Source organism: Bos grunniens, chromosome 3 (assembly GCF_055505025.1).
Source record: "Bos grunniens cultivar Pamir isolate PY7600 chromosome 3, Bosgru_T2T1.0, whole genome shotgun sequence".
NCBI classification, from domain to species: domain Eukaryota; kingdom Metazoa; phylum Chordata; class Mammalia; order Artiodactyla; family Bovidae; genus Bos; species Bos grunniens.
In genome coordinates this window covers 78,904,312-78,928,658 of record NC_141167.1, presented here as the reverse complement: position 1 = coordinate 78,928,658, position 24,347 = coordinate 78,904,312, and the positions used below count along the sequence as shown (strand labels likewise).

General features: G+C 39.3%; 1 long non-coding RNA gene and 1 pseudogene across 1 annotated transcript in view; one reads left to right on the top strand and one right to left on the bottom strand.

Moving 5' to 3' along the window:
* The first annotated feature begins 462 nt into the window (after positions 1 to 462).
* The window catches only part of LOC147375902 (uncharacterized), a 47,990-nt gene continuing 24,105 nt past the window's right edge, over positions 463 to 24,347 (top strand). The window contains exon 1 of the long non-coding RNA XR_015160580.1: positions 463 to 629. This is a non-coding gene — a long non-coding RNA (uncharacterized LOC147375902). The remainder of the gene's footprint in view (positions 630 to 24,347) is intronic.
* Positions 11,566 to 12,391, bottom strand: LOC147375903 (large ribosomal subunit protein uL6 pseudogene; annotated as a pseudogene).

Below are 24,347 nucleotides of genomic sequence, written 5' to 3'. Positions count from 1 at the left end.
AGGTTCCTCTGTCCATGGGATTCTCCAAGCAAGAATACTAGAGTGAGTAGCCATTCCTTTCTCCAGGGATTTTCCCAACTCAGGGGTCAAACCCCAGGTCTCCCACAGTGCAGGCAAACTCTTTACCATCTGAGCCACCAGGGAAGCTCCAAAACATAAGAATAACAGTATTTTAAAACTCACATGCCACAGACACTAGAGCAGAAGGAAACTCATTTGTCTCTGGGTGACATTTTTATAGCTCCGGAAGAAACACATTAATTCCTAATGAAACCTGAAATATATATTGTGTGATACCATCTGTTTTCTAGAATGTAGCTTGTAGCAAAAGTTGTTCATCTAATGGCAGTAACAGCAATGTCTACGATGCATGTATGCATCTTTGTGACAGCCTGCAACTATATACCTGTATCACTCACCTTTCAGGATGTTCCGGAAGGTTAGTTAATTTGCCTAATAAAGAAAAGTTATGGCCAAGATGGCGGAGGAGTAGGACGGGGAGAACACTTTCTCCCCCACAAATTCATCAAAAGAGCATTTAAACGTCGAGTAAATTCCACAAAACAACTTCTGAATGCCGGCAGGGGACATCAGGCACCCAGAAAAGCAACCCAACTCTTCGAAAGGAGGTAGGAAAAAATATTAAAAACAAAAAAAAAAAGAGACAAAAGAGGGAGGGACGGAGTTCCGTCCCGGGAAGGGAATCTCAAAAAGAGAGAAGTTTCCAAACATCAGGAAACCTTCTCACTGCCGAATCTGTGCCGAGCTTTGGAAGCACAGAGGGCAACATAACAGGGAGAAAAAATAAATAAACAATTTAAAACTCGCAGATTGCGAGCCCTACGGTAACTCCCCCAGCAGGGAAGCAGCACAGACGCCTGCATCCGCCATTAGCAAACCGGGGCTGGGCAGGGAGGCGCGGCGTGGGCTGCATCGCTGAGAGTAAGAATCTGGCCTGAATACCCTGAGCGCTATCTGAGCGAAATAATTTGGGCTAGCAAACCAGACTGTGGGATACCTACCACGCGAAAAGCCAGCCCTAACCTAAGACCGCCAGGCCCGCGCACGGACAAAGGACTGAACAGAGATAGCCGGCTGCAGACCTTCCCCCTCCGGTGACAGGCAGCCAGAGCCGGAAGGGGGCAATCGCAGCCCCAGAGAGACATTGTCTATAAAATTGTAAGCAGGCTTCTTTGCTAACTAAAACTTCTTGGGGGTCTGGACGGTCAACATCTGCCTGAGAAGGTGCGCCGGTTTTACATCCAGATAACCGAGTGGTGGGGAGGCGATAAGTCGCAGCATTGGCGCTCGCCTGGGAAGAGCAAATTGGCGCTCGGACCTGGGAAGAGCACAAAACTCAGGCCCAACTGAGTCTGCGCCTCTGAGGACTACCCGAGTGCCTGAACCTGAGCGGCTTGGACCTGGGAGGTGCATGCAGCCCAGGGCCAGCCTCGGATTGTTCCCGGCGGAACAACCTAGAGTCCGAGCAGTGTGGACAGGGAGGCTACACGCGCCGTGAGCGGGGGCAGACCCAGGGTGGCTGAGGCACTGCGAGCCCACGCCAGTGTTATTTGTTTGCAGCATCCCTCCCTCCATCCCCACAGCGCGACTGAACAAGTAAGCCTAAAAAAAAAAAAAAAAGTGTCCTCCACCGTGCCCTTTGAGTCAGGGCAGAAACCAGATACTGAAGAGACTAGCAAACAGAAGAAGAAGATATAACAGAGGGAAACGCCTTGGAAGCTACAGGCAATAGATCAAAACCCTGTGGTTACTACGGACTACATAGGAAGGGGCCTATAGATCTTGAGAAATATAAATCTGACCAAGGAACTAGTCAAAAATGAACTGAACCCACAACACCCACAAAAAAAAAAAAAAACAACAAAAAAGTCCTAGATATATTATTATTATTTTTACGATCATTCTTTCTTTTTTTTTTATTAAAAAAAAAAAAATTTTAAGTCCTCTATTGTTCCTTTAATTTTCACTTTTATAACCTATTACTTTGCAAAAAAAAAAAAAGACCCTATTTTTTTCTTCTTCAGCAAACTTCATATATATATATTTTATAATTTTTTGACCTTGTTTTTTTTGTTTGTTTGTTTTTGTTTTTTTCTTCTTTTCTTTAACATTGTATTTTTGAAATTCCAAACTCTACTCTAGATTTTTAATTTTCGCTTTTTGGTATATGTTATCAATTTTGTACCTATAGTTTTTTTTTTATATAATTTCTGTGACTTTTTTTTTTTTTTCTTCTCTGTTTCTTTCTCTTCTTCTTTTATATAACATTGTATATCTGAAATTCCAAACTTTACTCTAGATTTTTAATTTATGCTTTTTGGTATTTTATATCAATTTTGTACCTGTATTTTCTTTATAATTTTTGTGACATTGTTCGTATTTGTTTGTTTGTTTTCTCTCTTTATTTTTCTTCTTCTTCTTCTTCTTCTTTTTTTTTTTTTTTTTAACATTGTATTTTTGAAATTCCAAACTCTACTCTAGATTTTTAATTTTTGCTTTCTGGTATTAGTTATCAATTTTGTACCTGTACTTTCTTTATAATTTTCGCGACCTTGTTTGTTTTTGTTTGTTCGTTTTTTCTCTCTTTCTTCTCCTTCTTCTTTTCTTTAACATCGTATTTTTGAAATTCCAAACTCTACTCTAGATTTTTAATTTTCGCTTTCTGGTATTAGTTATCAATTTTGTACCTGTACTTTCTTTATAATTTTCGCGACCTTGTTTGTTTTTGTTTGTTCGTTCTTTCTCTCTTTCTTTTCCTTCTTCTTTAACATCGTATTTTTGAAATTCCAAACTCTACTCTAGATTTTTAATTTTTGCTTTTATGTATTTGTTACCAATTTTGTACCTTTAAGGACCCAATCTTCAGGACCCATTTTTCACTAGGGAGTGAGATTACTGGCTTGACTGCTCTCTCTCCCTTTGGACCCTCCTTTTTCTCCACCAGGTCGCCTGTGTCTCCTCCCTAACCCCTCTCTACTCTACCCAACTCTGTGAATTTCTGTGTGTTCCAGACGGTGGAGAACACTTAGGGAACTGATTACTGGCTGGATCTGTCTCCCTCCTTTTCATTCCCCCCTTTTATCCTTCTGGCCACCTCTGTTACCTTCCTCCTTCTTCTCTTCTCTGTATAACCCCGTGAACATCTCTGAGTGGTCCAGTTGTGGAGTGCACATAAGGAAGTGACTACTGGCTAGCCCACTCTCTCCACTATTGATTCACCTCATCTCATTTGGGTCACCTCTAACTCCCTCCTCCCTCTTCTCTTCTCCATGTAACCCTGTGAACCTCTCTGAGTGACCCTCACTGTAGAGAAACTTATCATCTTTAATGTAGATGTTTTACCAATGGTGCTGTATAGAAGGAGAAGTTTTGAAACTACTGTAAAAATAAGACCGATAATCGGAAGCAGGAGACTTAAGTCCAAACCCGGACTCCAGGGAACTCCTGACTCCAAGGAACATTCATTCACAGGAGCTCATCAAATGCCTCCATACCGACACTGAAACCAAGCACCACACAAGGGCCAATAAGTTCCAAGGCAAGACATACCAAGCAAATTCTCCAGCAACAAAGGAACACAGCCCTGAGCTTCAAGATACAGGCTGCCCAAAGTCACCCCAAAACTATAGACATCTTATAACTCATGGACATTTCATTGCACTCCAGAGAGAAGAAATACAGCTCCACCCACCAGAACACCGACACAAGCTTCCCTAACCAGGAAACCTTGACAAGCCACCTGTACAAACCCACACACAGTGAGGAAACGCCATAATAAAGAGAACTCCACAAACTGCCAGAATACAGAAAGGACACCCCAAACTCAGCAATTTAAACAAGATGAAGAGACAGAGGAATACTCAGCAGATAAAGGAACAGGATAAATGCCCACCAAACCAAACAAAAGAGGAAGAGATAGGGAATCTACCTGATAAAGAATTCCGAATAATGATAGTGAAATTGATCCAAAATCTTGAAACTAAAATGGAATCACAGATAAATAGTCTGGAGACAAGGATTGAGAAGATGCAAGAAAGGTTTAACAAGGACCTAGAAGAAATAAAAAAGAGTCAATATATAATGAATAATGCAATAAGTGAAATTAAAAACACTCTGGAGGCAACAAATAGTAGAATAACAGAGGCAGAAGACAGGATTAGTGAATTAGAAGATAGAATGGTAGAAATAAATGAATCAGAGAGGATAAAAGAAAAACGAATTAAAAGAAATGAGGACAATCTCAGAGACCTCCAGGACAATATTAAACGCTACAACATTCGAATCATAGGGGTTCCAGAAGAAGAAGACAAAAAGAAAGACCATGAGAAAATACTTGAGGAGATAATAGTGGAAAACTTCCCTAAAATGGGGAAGGAAATAATCACCCAAGTCCAAGAAACCCAGAGAGTACCAAACAGGATAAACCCAAGGAGAAACACCCCAAGACACATATTAATCAAATTAACAAAGATCAAACACAAAGAACAAATATTAAAAGCAGCAAGGGAAAAACAACAAATAACACACAAGGGAATTCCCATAAGGATAACAGCTGATCTTTCAATAGAAACTCTTCAAGCCAGGAGGGAATGGCAAGACATACTTAAAATGATGAAAGAAAATAACCTACAGCCCAGATTATTGTACCCAGCAAGGATCTCATTCAAGTATGAAGGAGAAATCAAAAGCTTTTCAGACAAGCAAAAGCTGAGAGAATTCTGCACCACCAAACCAGCTCTCCAACAAATACTAAAGGATATTCTCTAGACAGGAAACACAAAAACGGTGTATAAACTCGAACCCAAAACAATAAAGCAAATGGCAACGGGAACATACTTATCAGTAATTACCTTAAATGTAAATGGGTTGAATGCCCCAACCAAAAGACAAAGACTGGCTGAATGGATACAAAAACAAGACCCCTACATATGTTGTCTACAAGAGACCCACCTCAAAACAGGGGACACATACAGACTGAAAGTGAAGGGCTGGAAAAAGATTTTCCATGCAAATAGGGACCAAAAGAAAGCAGGAGTAGCAATACTCATATCAGATAAAATAGACTTTAAAACAAAGGCTGTGAAAAGAGACAAAGAAGGTCACTACATAATGATCAAAGGATCAATCCAAGAAGAAGATATAACAATTATAAATATATATGCACCCAACACGGGAGCACCACAGTACGTAAGACAAATGCTAACAAGTATGAAAGGAGAAATTAACAATAACACAATAATAGTGGGAGACTTTAATACCCCACTTACACCTATGGATAAATCAACTAAACAGAAAATTAACAAGGAAACACAAACTTTAAATGATACAATAGACCAGTTAGACCTAATTGATATCTATAGGTCATTTCATCCCAAAACAATGAATTTCACCTTTTTCTCAAGCGCACATGGAACCTTCTCCAGGATAGATCACATCCTGGGCCATAAAGCTAGCCTTGGTAAATTCAAAAAGATAGAAATCATTCCAAGCATTTTTTCTGACCACAATGCAGTAAGATTAGATCTCAATTACAGGAGAAAAACTATTAAAAATTCCAACATATGGAGGCTGAACAACACACTGCTGAATAACCAACAAATCACAGAAGAAATCAAAAAAGAAATCAAAATTTGCATAGAAACGAATGAAAATGAAAACACAACAACCCAAAACCTGTGGGACACGGTAAAAGCAGTCCTAAGGGGAAAGTTCATAGCAATACAGGCACACCTCAAGAAACAAGAAAAAAGTCAAATAAATAACCTAACTCTACACCTAAAGCAACTAGAAAAGGAAGAAATGAAGAACCCCAGGGTTAGTAGAAGGAAAGAAATCTTAAAAATTAGAGCAGAAATAAATGCAAAAGAAACAAAAGAGACCATAGCAAAAATCAACAACACCAAAAGCTGGTTCTTTGAAAGGATAAATAAAATTGACAAACCATTAGCCAGACTCATCAAGAAACAAAGGGAGAAAAATCAAATCAACAAAATTAGAAACGAAAATGGAGAGATCACAACAGACAACATAGAAATACAAAGGATCATAAGAGACTACTATCAACAATTATATGCCAATAAAATGGACAACGTGGAAGAAATGGACAAATTCTTAGAAAAATACAACTTTCCAAAACTGGACCAGGAAGAAATAGAAAATCTTAACAGACCCATCACAAGCATGGAAATTGAAACTGTAATCAAAAATCTTCCAGCAAACAAAAGCCCCGGTCCAGACGGCTTCACAGCTGAATTCTATCAAAAATTTAGAGAAGAGCTAACACCTATCCTGCTCAAACTCTTCCAGAAAATTGCAGAGGAAGGTAAACTTCCAAACTCATTCTATGAGGCCACCATCACCCTAATACCAAAACCTGACAAAGATCCCACAAAAAAAGAAAACTACAGGCCAATATCACTGATGAACATAGATGCAAAAATCCTTAACAAAATTCTAGCAATCAGAATCCAACAACACATTAAAAAGATCATACACCATGATCAAGTGGGCTTTATCCCAGGGATGCAAGGATTCTTCAATATCCGCAAATCAATCAATGTAATACACCACATTAACAAATTGAAAAATAAAAACCATATGATTATCTCAATAGATGCAGAGAAAGCCTTTGACAAAATTCAACATCCATTTATGATAAAAACTCTCCAGAAAGCAGGAATAGAAGGAACATACCTCAACATAATAAAAGCTATATATGACAAACCCACTGCAAACATTATCCTCAATGGTGAAAAATTGAAAGCATTTCCTCTAAAGTCAGGAACAAGACAAGGGTGCCCACTTTCACCATTACTATTCAACATAGTTTTGGAAGTTTTGGCTACAGCAATCAGAGCAGAAAAAGAAATAAAAGGAATCCAAATTGGAAAAGAAGAAGTAAAACTCTCACTATTTGCAGATGACATGATCCTCTACATAGAAAACCCTAAAGAGTCCACTAGAAAATTACTAGAAATAATCAATGACTACAGTAAAGTTACAGGATATAAAATCAACACACAGAAATCCCTTGCATTCCTATACACTAATAATAAGAAAACAGAAAGAGAAATTAAGGAAACAATTCCATTCACCATTGCAACAGAAAGAATAAAATACTTAGGAATATATCTACCTAAAGAAACTAAAGACCTATATATAGAAAACTATAAAACACTGGTGAAAGAAATCAAAGAGGACACTAATAGATGGAGAAATATACCATGTTCATGGATTGGAAGAATCAATATAGTGAAAATGAGTATACTACCCAAAGCAATTTATAGATTCAACGCAATCCCTATCAAGCTACCAACAGTATTCTTCACAGAGCTAGAACAAATAATTTCACAATTTGTATGGAAATACAAAAAACCTCGAATAGCCAAAGCGATCTTGAGAAAGAAGAATGGAACTGGAGGAATCAACCTACCTGACTTCAGGCTCTACTACAAAGCCACAGTTATCAAGACAGTATGGTACTGGCACAAAGACAGAAATATTGATCAATGGAATAAAATAGAAAGCCCAGAGATAAATCCACGTACATATGGACACCTTATCTTCGACAAAGGAGGCAAGAATATACAATGGATTAAAGACAATCTCTTTAACAAGTGGTGCTGGGAAATCTGGTCAACCACTTGTAAAAGAATGAAACTGGACCACTTTCTAACACCATACACAAAAATAAACTCAAAATGGATTAAAGATCTAAACGTAAGACCAGAAACTATAAAACTCCTAGAGGAGAACATAGGCAAAACACTCTCCGACATACATCACAGCAGGATCCTCTATGACCCACCTCCCAGAATATTGGAAATAAAAGCAAAAATAAACAAATGGGACCTAATTAACCTTAAAAGCTTCTGCACATCAAAGGAAACTATTAGCAAGGTGAAAAGACAGCCTTCAGAATGGGAGAAAATAATAGCAAATCAAGCAACCGACAAACAACTAATCTCAAAAATATACAAGCAACTCCTACAGCTCAACTCCAGAAAAATAAACGACCCAATCAAAAAATGGGCCAAAGAACTAAATAGACATTTCTCCAAAGAAGACATACAGATGGCTAACAAACACATGAAAAGATGCTCAACATCACTCATTATCAGAGAAATGCAAATCAAAACCACTATGAGGTACCATTTCACACCAGTCAGAATGGCTGCGATCCAAAAGTCTACAAATAATAAATGCTGGAGAGGGTGTGGAGAAAAGGGAACCCTCTTACACTGTTGGTGGGAATGCAAACTAGTACAGCCACTATGGAGAACAGTGTGGAGATTCCTTAAAAAACTGGAAATAGAACTGCCTTATGATCCAGCAACCCCACTGCTGGGCATACACACAGAGGAAACCAGAAGGGAAAGAGACACGTGTACCCCAATGTTCATCGCAGCACTGTTTATAATAGCCAGGACATGGAAGCAACCTAGATGTCCATCAGCAGATGAATGGATAAGAAAGCTGTGGTACATATACACAATGGAGTATTACTCAGCCATTAAAAAGAATACATTTGAATCAGTTCTAATGAGGTGGATGAAACTGGAGCCTATTATACAGAGTGAAGTAAGCCAGAAGGAAAAACATAAATACAGTATTCTAACGCATATATATGGAATTTAGAAAGATGGTAACAATAACCTGGTGTATGAGACAGCAAAAGAGACACTGATGTATAGAACAGTCTTATGGACTCTGTGGGAGAGGGAGAGGGTGGGAAGATTTGGGAGAATGGCAATGAAACATGTAAAATATCATGTAGGAAACGAGTTGCCAGTCCAGGTTCGATGCATGATGCTGGATGCTTGGGGCTGGTGCACTGGGACGGCCCAGAGGGATGGTATGGGGAGGGAGGAGGGAGGAGGGTTCGGGATGGGGAACACATGTATACCTGTGGCGGATTCATTTTTATATTTAGCAAAACTAATACAATTATGTAAAGTTTAAAAAATAAAATAAAATTGGAAGAATAAAAAAAAAAAAAAAAAAGAAAAGTTATGCAGAAAGTCAAGGTGACAGACCTCAGATGATTCAAAGTCTATATTCTTTCCTTTATGCAATTCTCCACTCTTCTAAAAATGCTATTTCGTGACACTGTGTAAAAAGAGGCTTCTTGTTGCATATTTGTCACACATGGAACTCAAGCTATATTTTGTACAAAAGATTTCTACAACAAAGTTGTGTCGTTTGGGACACAAGTAGAATAAAGCTAAAATAAGGATAAAGTAAAGAAATACATGTAAAACCACTTTTATAAAGCAAAAGTCAGTTGTTTTTTTTTTTTTTAATAAAGTAAATGTGCAGTTACCATGTAACCTAGCAATTCCATGCCTGAGTATTTACCCAATAAATATGAAAATATGTATTTACACAAAGACATGCATAAAACTGTTTATCACAATTTAGTCATAATCATTAAAAGCAGGAAACAACTCATTTCCATCAGGTAGTTAAAGGATAAATATACTGTGGTTTACCCATGAGACAGAATGCTGCTGCTGCTGCTGCTGCTGCTAAGTCACGTCAGTGGTATCCGACTCTTAGCAACCCCAGGGGCTGTAGCCTACCAGGCTCCTCCGTCCATGGGATTCTCCAGGCAAGAGTGCTGGAGTGGGCTGCCATTGCCCCATTGCCTTCTCCAAAGACAGAATGCTACTTAGCAATAAAGAGGAACCAAAGACTGATACATGCAACAACATGGTAGAATATCAAATCACTAAGCCAAGTGAAGGAAGACTGACACAAAGCTACTCACTATAGGATTTCGTGTATATGAAAACACACAGACCTTCTGGAAGAGGCAAAACTGTAGAGATAGAATACCGATCACTGGGTGCCGGAGCCTGGGAGTAGCGAAGAGGTTGACTATAAAAGAACATGAGGACAATTTAGGGGATGATAAAAATATTCTAGATCTTGATGGTGACGGTGTAAATGGTACTATGTACACTTATCAAAACTCACAAAACTACAAACTTAAAATTGGTGAATTTTATGTAAATTTTACCTCAATAAACCAGACTTTTTAAAAAGTTAAAAGACATTGGGCACATACAATAATAATTGTATGTGTCTTAATAATTTCATAAATAGTAAACTTTATGAGGAGTTGAGTCAAATAACAAGAGACAGAGAAGTTAACAACCTGAACCTCGCCTTGGAATAGTTTGTCTAGTCTGGGAATGTAGAACAGAAACCCGGTGCTAGTGTTAGCTGGCCAAGCCACCTGTGTGTGATCTCAAGTGCGGACCGCTGCTGCTTAGTCGCTAAGTCCTGTCTGACTCTTTGTGACCCCATGGACTGTAGTCTGCCAGGCTCCTCTGTCCATGAGATTTCCGAGGCAAGAATACTGGAGTGGGTTGCCGTTTGCTCCTCCAGGGGATCTTCCTGACCCCGGGATCACACTTACATCTCCTGCTTGGAAGGAGGATTCTTTACCTCTGAGCCACCTGGAAAGCCCTGAGTAGGATTACTTTTCTCCAAATTTCATTTAACTTACAGTGAAAGACACTGAATTAAATAAAAATTTTAAACCTTCTTGAGCTCAAGACAAAAACAAAACAAAACAAAAAAAGGACTCGATTCACCATTCCAAAAAAATCTTACTTGCTGATTAAGGATGATTAGAGAAAATCTAATATACGAACCCTAAGCAGGGAAGCAGTGTTAATTAACTTTATTACTCTCCATTCCTTTGGAGAGGGAAATTATATAATTTGGCCAGCAGGTGTCATGCACTCATTTATGAAAAACTGACAACTCTTCATATCAAAATGCTTTCTTAATATTTTCCTGCTGGTTTCATTTGTAATGGTTATGAACATTTTTTCCTCTCTCTCTCTCTCTCTATATATATATACACATATCCTTAAAAAGAGGAGGAGGTTTGAAATATTCAATCTTTTCCTCCTTTTTTTATCAGCTCTAATCAAGTATGATAATTAAATGTACATATTAAAATCGAAAAGAAATCACTCTTATTTCATTATGTTTAATGTTTCAAAGATTTTTGGAAAATGGAGCAACAGCTTCACAAACATTATTTGCATAGTTTTGGCAAACTCAGTCTTTTAATAGCATTCTCTTTATTGTCAATGTCATTTCTTGCATGAAGCCTTCCTCTGGGATCTCATATACCATAAAGCAATCGCCATGTTGTCTTATAACTGTTTATGTAAAAGATCTATCTTTCTTCTCTTTTGACCACTCCCCAAACTAGGAGTGTCGAGCGCTGCATCTCTAAGTATGTAACATAGTACCTTGTACTCAAAAATGTTTGTTGGTGGTAAGCAAGCAAGTGATTAAACCCTTGAATCAATTTTGCCATTTCCAACACAGTGGTTTTTCAATAACCAGGTGAAAAGTTAAAGGACCAATAGTTAGTTGAGTCAATAGGAAAGTGCATAGAGGCAAATGGCTATTTTCCCTGGAGGAACATTTAGGACAATTGTGGCTTGCTGAAAAAAGGGCAGCAGCATACAGAATCCAAAAACAGGATAATGGAGCAGTAGATGGCTTCTGTGATGGACTAGCAGGAAGGCTTAACTTTTTAAAAAAAATCAAAGATGTTTTATTGCCTCTTTAAAATACCACAGTGGAGTCCATAGAACCATCTGGCATCTTGCTGTTTCTGCAGCCGGACCACTCAGATCTTATTAGTCAGCCTGCTGAATTGTTCCTTTTTAAGAAACATAGATGCCATCCAAAAATTTTCTGAAATCGTTGTTTTTAACTGTGGTGGCTTGCTGAATCAAAGCACCTGAATTTGACACAAGTTCAATGACATTTCTTTCAAGAATCAACTCATCTTCCTGGACTTGAGATACTGAACAAGCAACCCCTGGCCTCATTCGAATCCTAGAGATGTATTTTTCATCCCCAAAATAGCATCTCAACAAGAAAACCATTCTCCTGAATAACAAAGTTGATGGGGAAGTGGGCATACACAGACCTCATCTTGTAATGGAAACCCAGTGTAACACCCTTGATCATGCTCTGTACATGACTACAGATCGTGTGAACAGTTGCCAGTTCCTTTCTGTTTCCGAACCATTTGTCAACCCAGAGCCTCTTTTTTTTCTTTCCAAAGAGACTCAGCTCTACATTGATGTGATTGAAGTCCCTCTACAGGGTGCCTCTGGGGTCCTTCACAATAACTGTCCGTCCCTTCAGAGTAACATCGACATTTTTCTGGAATGTCGACAGTCTGATTGCTGAGAAAAGGCTTCATTCTCACAGTAGATGCGGCAAAGAGCAGTCTTAACTTTTTAGTACCAAAAATTCTTTGACACCTGGGGAAGACTACAGATCCCTTCTTGGAAAAATGTTTTTAAAGAACATAAAACAAAACATGTAAGATTACAAAGGAAACTAATTACATATAAATACAGTTTTCAAAATAGGCTTAAACAATTTATTAATAAGATTTAGCAGTAGGTTTGATGACTACCATAATTTCTTAAAAGTAGTGAGTATAAATGATATTTTAAGAAATCTGTGACAACTGTAATATGATATGAAAATATATTTTTGACAGTCACAGGCACTGCTAATCTTTTGTGGTTTTTGCCTACATTCATAGTTGATGAAAATGCTAAATTTCAGGCTAGTAGAATTAAAGTCATAATTTTTTTTTGCTTTTAAAATATATAGGCCCTTTAAATTCTATTCATAAACCACCTGAAGGGGTCTATGGACCCAAGGTTAAGAACCTCTGGAAGGTTAAGCTTCCCTGGTGGTTGAGTGATAAAGAATCCACCTGCCAATGCAGGAGACATGGGTTCAATCCCTGACCTGGGAAGATCCCACATGCTGCGGAGAAATTAAGCCTGTGTGCCACAACTATTGAGCCTATGCCCTTCCCAGCATAGATAAAATAAATAAATAAAATTATATTAAATAAGAATCTCTGGATGAAAGGGAAGTTAGGGTGATGGAAAATAGGGAATTATGAGGGAAGAGGAAGCAAAAGGAGTTTCCTTCTGCAAGTAGTCGTCTCTATTTTCCTTCAGAAGGCTCATGGTATTTGCTTCCTAGCTCTCATTTGTTCTCCGCTCCACTACAGTGAGGTTTGTACCCCGTGCTTCCACAAAACCATCCTTTCCCAAGTCATGTCTGGTGTCCAGGCAGGACGCTGACCAGAGTGTATCTCGGTCCTTACTTCATTTAATTTCTCTTTGGCTTTTGTACTGTTGACTACGCTCTTTTTAAAGCTTCTTTTCCCCTTTGGCCTCTTTCTTTTTCTCATGTCTTTGTGGTTCCTTTTCAGCCTCCTATCCTACTTCATCTCATGTCTCTGGATGGGTCCCTGGAGTGCTAACTACCCTATATACCTGCTCTCATTCTGCGTTCTTTCTCTGGATTGTCTTGTCAATCTAATCTACATCTTTAGCTGAAGGCTCTTTCCTGATCCTAAGTCCCTATGTTCAGCTATCCACAACTCTTCTTAAATATACCAGCGATCCCTCAGACTCAGTGTATCCCCCAATTAAATTTATTCTCTTCCCCTCTGCTTCTTCTCTTATGTTCCCCATTTGGGTGAACGACACTGCAATCCAAATCTCCCCAAATTAAAGCTCCCAAATATAAAAATAACTGCCAAATTTTCCAGAGTAACTGTCTTGAAGACTGCTCGAGTTTGTCCCTTTTTTTCCATTTTACTATGATTGCCTTAGATATTTTAGCAACCAGTAACAATTCATGTTTACACTTGGTATTCTGCCAAGTGTTTTGTATAAACTGTTTATTTAATCCTCATATCACCCCACCGGATGAAAATGATTATGCCTTAAATTACACATGAGGAAATTAAAAAAAGGAAGAGAAGGAATTTCCCAAGTTTACAAGGCTTTTAAATGGCAGAGCCAGGATCGGCACATTGGTCTGTTGGGTTCCAGGGCCATATGCCTGGCTGTTGTTCTTAGGGTCTCCAGGATTGCTCTAGTAAATTTTATTTATTATGGCACCACCTAAGTTCTCTCTCTTAGAGGCAAATCTTATTTGGCTGCCTAGGCTTTTCAGTGTTCCCAAGACCCTCCCCCATGCCGCTCAATTCCTCAGCTAGGCTCCAAGAACTCACCCTGCTTATGTCTCTAGCCTCTTCTCTTGCAGCCACCTAGCTTCCATTCCACACCCACATGCTTTTCTTCCCAGGGGCTTTTCTTCCTGAGCCCCACAGCCCCACAGGATCAGTTTGCTAAGGTAGTCATAATAGAGTACTATGGACTGGGTAACTTGAACAATGGGAATACATTTTATCACAGTTTCAGAGGCTGAAGTTGTCACGATCACGGTGTGGGCAGGGCTGTTTCTTTTGAAATCTCTCTCCTTGACTTGCAGATAGCCGTCTTCTCATTGTGTTCTCACATAATCTTCCCTCTGTGCTCATGCATCCCTGGTGTCTTTTTGGGTGTCCATGTTTTCTCTTCTTTCTTAGAAGGACATCTGTAAGATTGGATTAATGGCTCTACCTAATGGCCTCATTTTGACTTAATTATCCCATTAAAAGTCCTAACTCTAAATACAATCACATGCAGAGCTCCAAGGGGTATGGCATTACCAAATAAAACCCTGGGAGGACACTATTCAGTCCACAACACCCACTCACATAGCTCATTTTGACTCATCCTTTTCAACTCATTCTTTCATGCCACCCACTCTGGGAAGTCTTCTCTGGCTGCATCAGGTCTGAGTTAAATGCTTCTGACATTAATTCTGTTATAATCCTTGAACTTCTTCCTGTTATACTATTCTGTATTGCAATTATTTTATTTCTCTGACACCCCCATTGCACCAAGCTCCTTGAAGGCAAGAACTGTGACTCATTTTTCATTTTTCTAACCAAAGCCCAAAACCCAGTACCTGCATCATATGTGTATTTAATCAGTCAATTAGTTAACAATTTGATAGTTAATATTTTCCAAAAGCTTATTTTAGTCAGATACTTTTCAAGAAATTAAGGACACAGCGGTGAGCAAGACCAAAGAAAGTTCTTCCTCTCATGGAACTGACATTTAGCTAGCAGTCAATAAATAGGTGAAAATAAATGAACAGTATAATTCTGGTACTGAAAAAGAAAATAAAATGGAGTAATTTGGTGGAAAACAGCTTTTGTTGTTGTTTAGTTGCTAAGTCATCTCCAACTTTTTACAACTCCCATGGACTGTAGCCACCTCTGCTGTCAAAGGTCTACATAGTCAAAGCTATGGTTTTTCCAGTAGTCATGTATGGATTGTGAGAGTTAGACCATAAGAAAGCTGAGCACTGAATAATTGATGCTTTTGAACTGTAGTGTTGGAGAAAACTCTTGAGAGTCGTTTGGACTGCAAGGAGATCAAACCAGTCAATCCTAAAGGAAACAAGTCCTGAATATTCATTAGAAGACTGATGCTGAAGCTGAAACTCCAATACTTTGGCCACCTGATGTGAAGAACTGACTCACTGGCAAAGACCCTGATGCTGGGAAAGATGGAAGGCAGGAGGAGAAGGGGATGACAGAGGATGAGATGGTTGGCTGGCATCACCAACTCGATGGACATGAGTTTGAGCAAGCTCTGGGAGTTGGTGATGGACAGAGAAGCCTGGCATGGTGCAGTCCATGGGGTTGCAAAGAGTTGAAAACAACTGAGAGACTGAACTGACTGACTGACTGGACTGTAACTCACCAGGCTCCTCTGTCCATGAAATTTCCCAGGCAAGAATACTGGAGTGGGTTGCCATTTCCTTCTCCAGGGGATCTTCCTGACTCGAGGATCAAACTTGCATCTCTTTCACTGTGGGTAGATTCTTTACCTCTGAGCCACCAGGGAAGCCCTAAAAGGCAGTGTTAGGGGACTTCTTTCATCGGGGGTTCAGGGAAAGCTGGAGAAGACATTTGAGACATGGCTTGAATGATGAGATGTAACCATGCATGATCTATAAGAAGAGAGTTTCAAGCAGGAAACATCACAGTCAAAGACCCTGAGATGGGAATTAACTTGGCAAGTTTGAGGGACAGTAAGAAGTCCAAAGTTACTTTAGATCAGTGACTGATGGTGAGAGCAGAAGATGATGTCAGAAGCTCGAGCTGATTTCTAAGTACAGAGGAAGCCACTGAACTGTGTTGAACCAGGGCTGGATATGATATGATTTGTGACCTTAATAATATTCCTCTGGCTGCTGTGTGCAGTGTAGATTTTAGAAGGACAATGGTGGAGCTGGGAATCTAGTGAAGAGAGTGCTGTCAAAAGAACAATGGTCTCAGTTGGGAGTGATCTTGTACCGCCAAGTTCTCAAAGGGCATTTGGCAATGATGGAGGGATTTTTGGTTTTCACAGCTGCGGGGCTGGAGTGCTAAAGCAGTATAGTAGGTAGAGGCCAAGGATGCTGCTAAACAGCCTCCAATGCACAGGACAGCCCCCAAGACAAAGAATTATTTGGTCAAAATGTTAGTAGTGCTGAGACTGAAAAACTCTGATTTAGAGAGAAATGATGGTGGTTTGACCCCAGTGGTAGCAATGGAGGTTGTAAGAAGGTCTTAGACTAAGATATATTTGGAGGTAGCTGGTAAACTGTACAGAACTTGTAGACAGATCAGATGTAGGCTCTTAGGTTTGGGGCCTGAGAAACGAGGTGGGTGTTGGTAATGTTTACTGAGATGAGGAACACTGCAGGTTAGTCATTAGAGCATAGATGATATATAAAGCATGAGACTAGATGAACTCATTCAGGTAGATAATGTAGAGAAGGAAAGAGGCCTCAGACACTTCAGCACTGGAAATCCTCTTAGAGGAAGTATAGCCAATGCAGGAGACAAGAATGAGGTCCTCAGAAGGCCAGAGAGGATGGGCTCCAAACTCAGGAAAGGTCACCCGAGAAGCAGGAACATTTCTTCCACTAAAAATGGGAGGAAGGTAAAGTTCATGAATGGCTTCTCAGATGTCTCAGTGGTAAAGAATTGCCTGCCAACACAGGAGGCACAGGAGATGTGAGTTTAATCCCTGGGTCAGGAAGATCCCCTGGAAGAGGAAGTGGCAACCCCCTCCAGTATTCTTGCCTGGGAAATCCCATGGACAGTGGAGCCTGGCTGGCTATTGTCCATGGGGTCACAAAGACTCAGACATGACCTAATGACTAAGCATGCTCAAAGTTCATGAATAGGTGTATAGGCAGGTGAGTGGATTTGGTAACAACAAGGAGGGTAGCTTTAATTGCATTTAGTGTTTTTATTAGACTGAGTGACTTTGGAGAAGGCAATGGCATCCCACTCCAGTACTCTTGCCTGGAAAATCCCATGGACGGAGGAGTCTAGTAGGCTGCAGTCCAGGGGGTCGCAAAGAGTCGGACACGACTGAGCGACTTCACTTTCACTTTTCACTTTCATGCATTGGAGAAGGAAATGGCAACCCCTACCAGTGTTCTTGCCTGGAGAATCCCAGGGATGGGGAAGCCTGGTGGGCTGCCGTCTATGGGGCGCACAGAGTCGGACACGACGGAAGCGACTTAGCAGCAGCAGCAGCAGCAGCAGACTGAGTGACTAAGCACATACATATTGTCTTATGAACTTAGTTCTGAGTGTGAGTATCAGTTGAGTGTGAGTGTGAATGTGTGTGTAGCAGGGGGAGATATTTGAGATTTGAGAAGGGAGAATGTTATTTGATAGCAAAATTGTAGAGAGGGAGAATGAAATAACCACGGAAATGAGATAGAATTCTCAGAATTTTGAGCCATTTGAGCTTTGTAGTCAAAATTTAAACCGAGTCCAGTCAGTATAATTTCTGAATTAATAATTAATTAATAACTTGTATTGAATAAATAAAATGTCATAGTAACAATATCAACACCTACCATTTCTTGACCATTTGTAATGTAGCACACTTCAATCTTTACAGAATACTCTTATTTAATACTCTCAAATAACCCCCATGAGTTGGCAACATTATACTGAACTAACTTCTAAGGAAACTAGAGCTCAGAGATATTAAGTGATTTGTTCAAGGCCACACAGTAAAGAAGAGAATCCAAAACTGGTTCCATCAAACCAGAGCTCAGATTCTTCACTAACATTTTATATCCTCCTCAGGCTGTGGTTGTTATTGCTGTTCAGTGGCTAAGCTGTGTGCAACTCTTTGTGACCCCATAGACTGTAGCCCGCCAGGCTCCTCTGTTCATGGAATTTTCCAGGTAGGAATACTGGAGTGGATACCCACTCCCTTCTCGAGGGGATCTTCCCAACCCAGGGATCAAACCCATGTCTCCTGCATTGCAGGCAGATTCTTTATCATCTGAGCCACCAGGGAAGCCCTCCTCAGGCTATGCTTAATGACAATCACTGCCCTGAGCAGGGCTTTGTCATTTCCCTACCTTTCTAAAGGCCAAAAATGCTAATACTCCAAGAGAAGGGGTGGGAGTAAAGGGAGGCAGTGCTAAAAAAAATCACCAGTTTTCTTAAAAATGCATATAATTGATACTATGATTTATTTTGTTGTAATGTGTCTCTCTCAAGATTCTTCTTGAGATTTAACGTAAACCCAAGTGTCCTGTTTATCCGCATGGGTTCAGGAAGGCCTGTGGAGAGGGAACAAGACACCAGAGAGGGAACAGGCACAGGCTGTGATTTGCCCTCAGTCTCTAACCTCCCACGGGATAGTCTTGAGTACAGAAGAGCGACTAAGATGACTTCTACCAAGGAAACAATCCACTTTCCCCCACGCCTCCACCTTCGGGTGGAAGAAGATGTGAGAGTTGAGAAAGAGATTATCTAAAACCTCAAGAGATTCTCTGAAGAGAATGGAGATTTTCCTTTGTAATTTGACTTCTACTGCACACCCAGCTCACCCCACATTCTTGACAGTGATGTGGTTCACTTAGAGATTTAATGCAAAATATGACATGTCCTTTCATGCAAAACCACGAAAGCAAAATGATGCATTGAGTTTCCCTCATTTTAAATCGCTGTCAGCCATACTCTTTATTTCCCTCCCTTTAACAATTAAAATGTTTTAGGGCTCTTTTATTTTTTTCTGCCAGAGGAGATGAGGACAGAAGGGGACAACTGCTAAATCTGATGAATTTCCATATAGTATTACTGATATACATGTATATCCCATTAAATTTGGATTTATTCTTTCCGTTCCTGTTATATTTACCTACTGCTTGCCATTAACTATGCCAATGTGGCCCTATTATTAAAAAGTTGTTTCTAAAAGACCAACTTTTTTGATACCTTTGTTTAAATACTTATGAAAGTTAAAACTCAACATTTGTTTACTTATAGAGCTATTTATTTTTTTCTCTGAACATTGTTTCAACAATTTGTATATTTTGACTACATACTTTCTCACCTTGTCAGTCATGATGAAACATATTGGCTAAGATGGGGCACCCTACATGACACTGGGAGAGTTAATATCTCTCACATGTGTGTTAGGTTAAGCCCTGATGTATCTGGTTCTTCCTGTCCAGGAAAAAGTTTAAGCGATCATTTAGCATTCCACAAATATTGATTATACACCTACTGCCTAGCACCCTGTTAGGTGCTTGAGATACAAAGAAGGGTAAGACCTGGTCATTGTTTTCAAGGAACAGAAAGAGACAAGTACATCAAGTGTTACTGAGAGTATAATAGCTTCATATGAAGGACAGAGTGGAAGGAAAGAAAGCAACACACAACCTGCAGAATGTTCTGGCGTTTCTATCCTAAGATGAAGACATTGACCTTCTCTCACTCTCCAGCTCCCTCACGGCTAAGAGAGCTCTGTGAAGGGAAGTGAAGTGAAAGTCGCTCAGTCATGTCTGACTTTTTGTGACCCCATGGACTATACAGTCCATGGAATTCTCCAGGCCAGAATATCGGAGTGGGTAGCCAGGGATTGAACTCAGGTCTCCCACATTGCAGGCGGATTCTTTAGCAACAGAGCCACAAGGGAAGCCCGAGAGAGCTCTGGAGAGAGATTATCAGCTGGTACCACCCACCACCAGAAGACTGGGCTTAGGAGTCAGATAGACCTCATTCAAATTACATATCCATCCATCACTTAAGAAGATGTGAATTTGGCAACTTTTTTAACCTCATTGAGCCCAAATTTCTTTATCCACAAAGTCAGGCTTATTGTAAGGTATGCAATGTTGTGAAGTGCCTAAGAGGTAAAGGTTTGCAGCCAGGCTCCCCCGACTGAGCCAGGGGACCTCAGACAATTAATTGAATCTCTCAGATTTACAAGGAAATGATTATCCTAACCTTTTGTGAACTCTTTGTGGCTTTCATTTGTAAAATGAGGACAATAATGCCATGTATCTCTTTGGTTTGGGGGTGGATTAAATGATTAAAGTGCATAGAATAGTGCATAGTACATTGTAACTGGTCAATAAATGTTAACTGTCATTATTATTAGATCTGCCTTACAAAGCAGTTGAAAATTAAATGAAACAGTGTGTCACAATAGCTAGCACAGTTCCAAACCCTAATACTCCCTTACTAAATTCAACAGATGAAACTAAGTGAACTAAATGTGGCTTTCTCTCTTTTCTTTCATCAAGTCTCTGACCATGACTTCAACAGAGGGAGCTTTTAAAACCTTAAATCAGTCCTATCACAGTTCTCGCAGTTCTCCAGGGGTTTCCTGGCTCACTCAAAATAAAAGGCAAAGTCCTTAGTTCAGTTCAGTTCAGTCGCTCAGTTGTGTCCGATTCTTTGCGACCCCATGAATCGCAGCACGCCAGGCCTCCCTGTCCATCACCAACTCCCGGAGTTCACTCAAACTTGAGTGTCCATCGAGTTGGTGATGCCGTCCAGCCATCTCATCTTCTGTCGTCCTCTTTTCCTCCTGCCCCCAATCCCTCCCAGCATCAGAGTCTTTTCAAATGAGTCAGCTCTTCGCATCAGGTGGCCAAAGTATTGGAGTTTCAGCCTTCCAATGAACACCCAGGGCTGACCTCCTTTAGAATGGACTGGTGGGATCTCCTTGCAGTCCAAGGGACTCTCAAGAGTCTTCTCCAACACCAGAGTTCAAAAGCATCAATTCTTTGGTGCTCAGCTTTCTTCACAGTCCAACTCTCACATCCATACATGACCACTGGAAAAACCATAGCCTTAACTAGACAGACCTTTGTTGGCAAAGTAATGTCTCTGCTTTTGAATATGCTATCTAGGTTGGTCATAACTTTCCTTCCAAGGAGTTCAGTGCAGTTCAGTTCTCACTCAGTCGTGTCCAAGGAGTAAGCGTCTTTTAATTTCATGGCTGCAGTCAGCATCTGCAGTGATTTTGGAGCCCCCAAAAATAAAGTCTGACACTGTTTCCACTGTTTCCCCATCTATTTCCCATGAAGTGATGGGACCAGATGCCATGATCTTCGTTTTCTGAATGTTGAGCTTTAAGCCAACTTTTTCACTCTCCTCTTTCACTTTCATCAAGAGGCTTTTTTAGTTCTTCTTCACTTTCTGCCATAAGGGTGGTGTCATCTGCATAGCTGAGGTTATTGATATTTCTCCTGGTAATCTTGATTCCAGCTGTGCTTCTTCCAGCCCAGAGTTTCTCGTGTGTACTCTGCATAGAAGTTAAATAAGCAGGGTGACAATGTACAGCCTTGATGTAAAGTCCTTAGAGCAACCTACAAATCCAAAAACAACTGGTCCCACCCTGCCTCCCTAACTTCCCAGCCTCCCCGTCCAGGCCTCACTCACGCTGCCTTAGCCACAGGGGATCTGGGTTGTTCTTTGTACATGCCAAGCAGATTCTTATCTCCCATCCTGGCTGTTTCCTCTCCCTGAAAGGCCCTTCTTCGCTCAGAAACTGGCACAGCTGGCATCCTCTCATTCCTCAGGTTGTCTCCCCAGTGAGGCTATCCTTTACCCCGCTATTCCCTTGCGTGTGTGCATGCTCAGTCACTTCTGTCGAGTCCGACTTTCCACAGCCCTGTGGACCGTAGCCTTCCAGACTTCTCTGTCCGTGGAATTCTCCAGGCAAGAACACTGGAGTGGGTTGGCATTTCCTTCTCTAGGGGACCTTCGGGACCCAGGGATGGAAACTTTGTCTCTTATGTCTCCTGCACTGGCAGGCAGGTTCTTTACCACTAACGCCGCGTGGTAAGACTTCCAGCTTTGTATTTCTGCTTAGGACACTGTTATCTGCTGTACCACATATCTCACTGTCTATTTATCTAGTTCTGTCTTCCTTCACTAGAAGGTAAAGTATTCTTAACTTTGATATAAAAAGTTAAATTGTCTAGACATATCTGTTTAAATACTTATCAGTGCTTATTTACAAAAACTGACTACAATCTGGGTCTTGTGGCAAAGCTTGACAAATTTCAAATTGTTCTCATGCAAAGCATGTTCTCTAAACATAACTTAAAATAAAAAGTAAACAATGAAAGACATGCAAAAAAAATTTCATATACTTGGAAAGGAGAAGTTAAATTGTATACTACAAAGATTTATAACTAAAAATATTAAAATTATTACATATTAAAATATGAGCAAACCAGCAAAAGTAGTTTTTAGTAAAAAATATGTAGCCTTAAATGTTTATATTAGGAAAGAATAAATGAGCTGTACTTGCAAGCTTAGAAAAAAATATTTAAGGAGGAATAAAAGTTAAAAGCAAATTAAAGTTTTAGAAAATAGAAAATATAATAAGATTTACAAAGTCTTTGGTTCTTTGAAAAGACTACTAAAATACACAAACTGCTAGCAAGCTTGATAAAGATTAAAGATGGCACAAATAAACAATGTTATCAATGGAAAAATAAAATGATTTCATATTCAGGAAAATTTATAAAACATAATTTTGATTAATTTTATGCCAGTAAGTTTGAAAATTTAGAAAAAAAATATACAAACTTTAGAAGTAGTTCAACAACCTATTAAGAACACTGACAAAGAAATTTTCCCATAAAGGAAACATCAAATCTCAGATAGTTTTCTTGATGCATTCTACAAAATTTGCAAAGAAAAGTTTATTCTAATCTTTTGAAATCTCTTCCAGAAAATAGAAAAAAGGGAATATCCCTTACCATACTCTGTGGGTTTAATATAACCATGATAGCAACCAGACAAGGATTGTATAAGAAAAAAAATTGCAGGCCAACTTTACTTATGAATATAAATTTAAGAATTCTATATAAATATTAGATACATCACGATCAAGTTGGATTATCTCAAGAATTCAAGACATATAACTTTAGAAAATTCTAGAATGCTATTCATCAGAAGAATAGATTAAAGGAGGTATAACTTATACATTTTTTCTCAAATATTTGGTGTTATTCCAAGGAATATTTGAAAAAACAACAATGAGTTGTTTGGATTTAAAACCAAAGTTTCTAAGTTTCCCTGGCTCTGACTTAACTGTTCTTTTATCACCTGGCAGAATGAAGGAGTTAAAAAAAGAAAGAAAATTAGGCTTTCCTATCTGAGTTTTGTCCTTAAAATATCCTATTTAATAAGCCTTCCACTGGAATGGCTTTATTTTCTTATATTGTGAATTTTCCCATCCAAATTCATGCAAAGTATACAAGAAAACTCTTATGAGGAACTATCTTATTACTAAGTTTGCTGAGCAGCATCTCCTCCATTCTTTTATCTTGTAATTCATAATTTTAAAATTACAAAATTGTTAATTGTGTAGCATGACTTGTGATTGACTTTTTAACGACTAGAATAGTTAGTAATCAAATTTCTTTTGCCAGATTAAAATAGGAATAAAGTAAAGTAACATATTTACTGAGCTTAACATGCTCTATAGACACTGACTTGTAAACTCCTATGAGGTTACTGATGCTTGAAAAAGTGAAGAAACTGGCCAACATTCCCTGTTTCTAGCATAGAGTGTTATTGGAACTTAAGCAGAGTTTATTTGACTTTAGAGATCAGCCTCCATCTGCCAGACTTGGGAGGAAAAATGACATACTGAGACAGTTTTCTTGATAATTAGAGAAAATTTTCATTTTCTTTCACAGTTTTTTTTTTGTTTGTTTTCTTTTTTACTTTGGTGCTTTTGATATGGGAATGTTAACCAAATAATTTCTGCAATTTTGCTGGATTCTCTATTTATATATCAAAGTTTTTATTGAGTTTTATATAGATTCCCATTTTGATAAGCTCATTACAAACTGTAGTAAAGGTAGTAGGAATTTAGTTTGATATCCAAAGGCACTGGTAAGTTTTTGTACTAGAGGAAATGTATTTGACTTCTATGTTTGACCTGGGAAAAGACTAAAAGATAAGAGAATTTTTGTTTGACTTCATAGCATCTTCCAGGTTTCTATGGCTCCCCTCATTGTATTGCATTCTACTCTATTTCTCTTCACTTTTCACACTCTGTCATTAATCATTT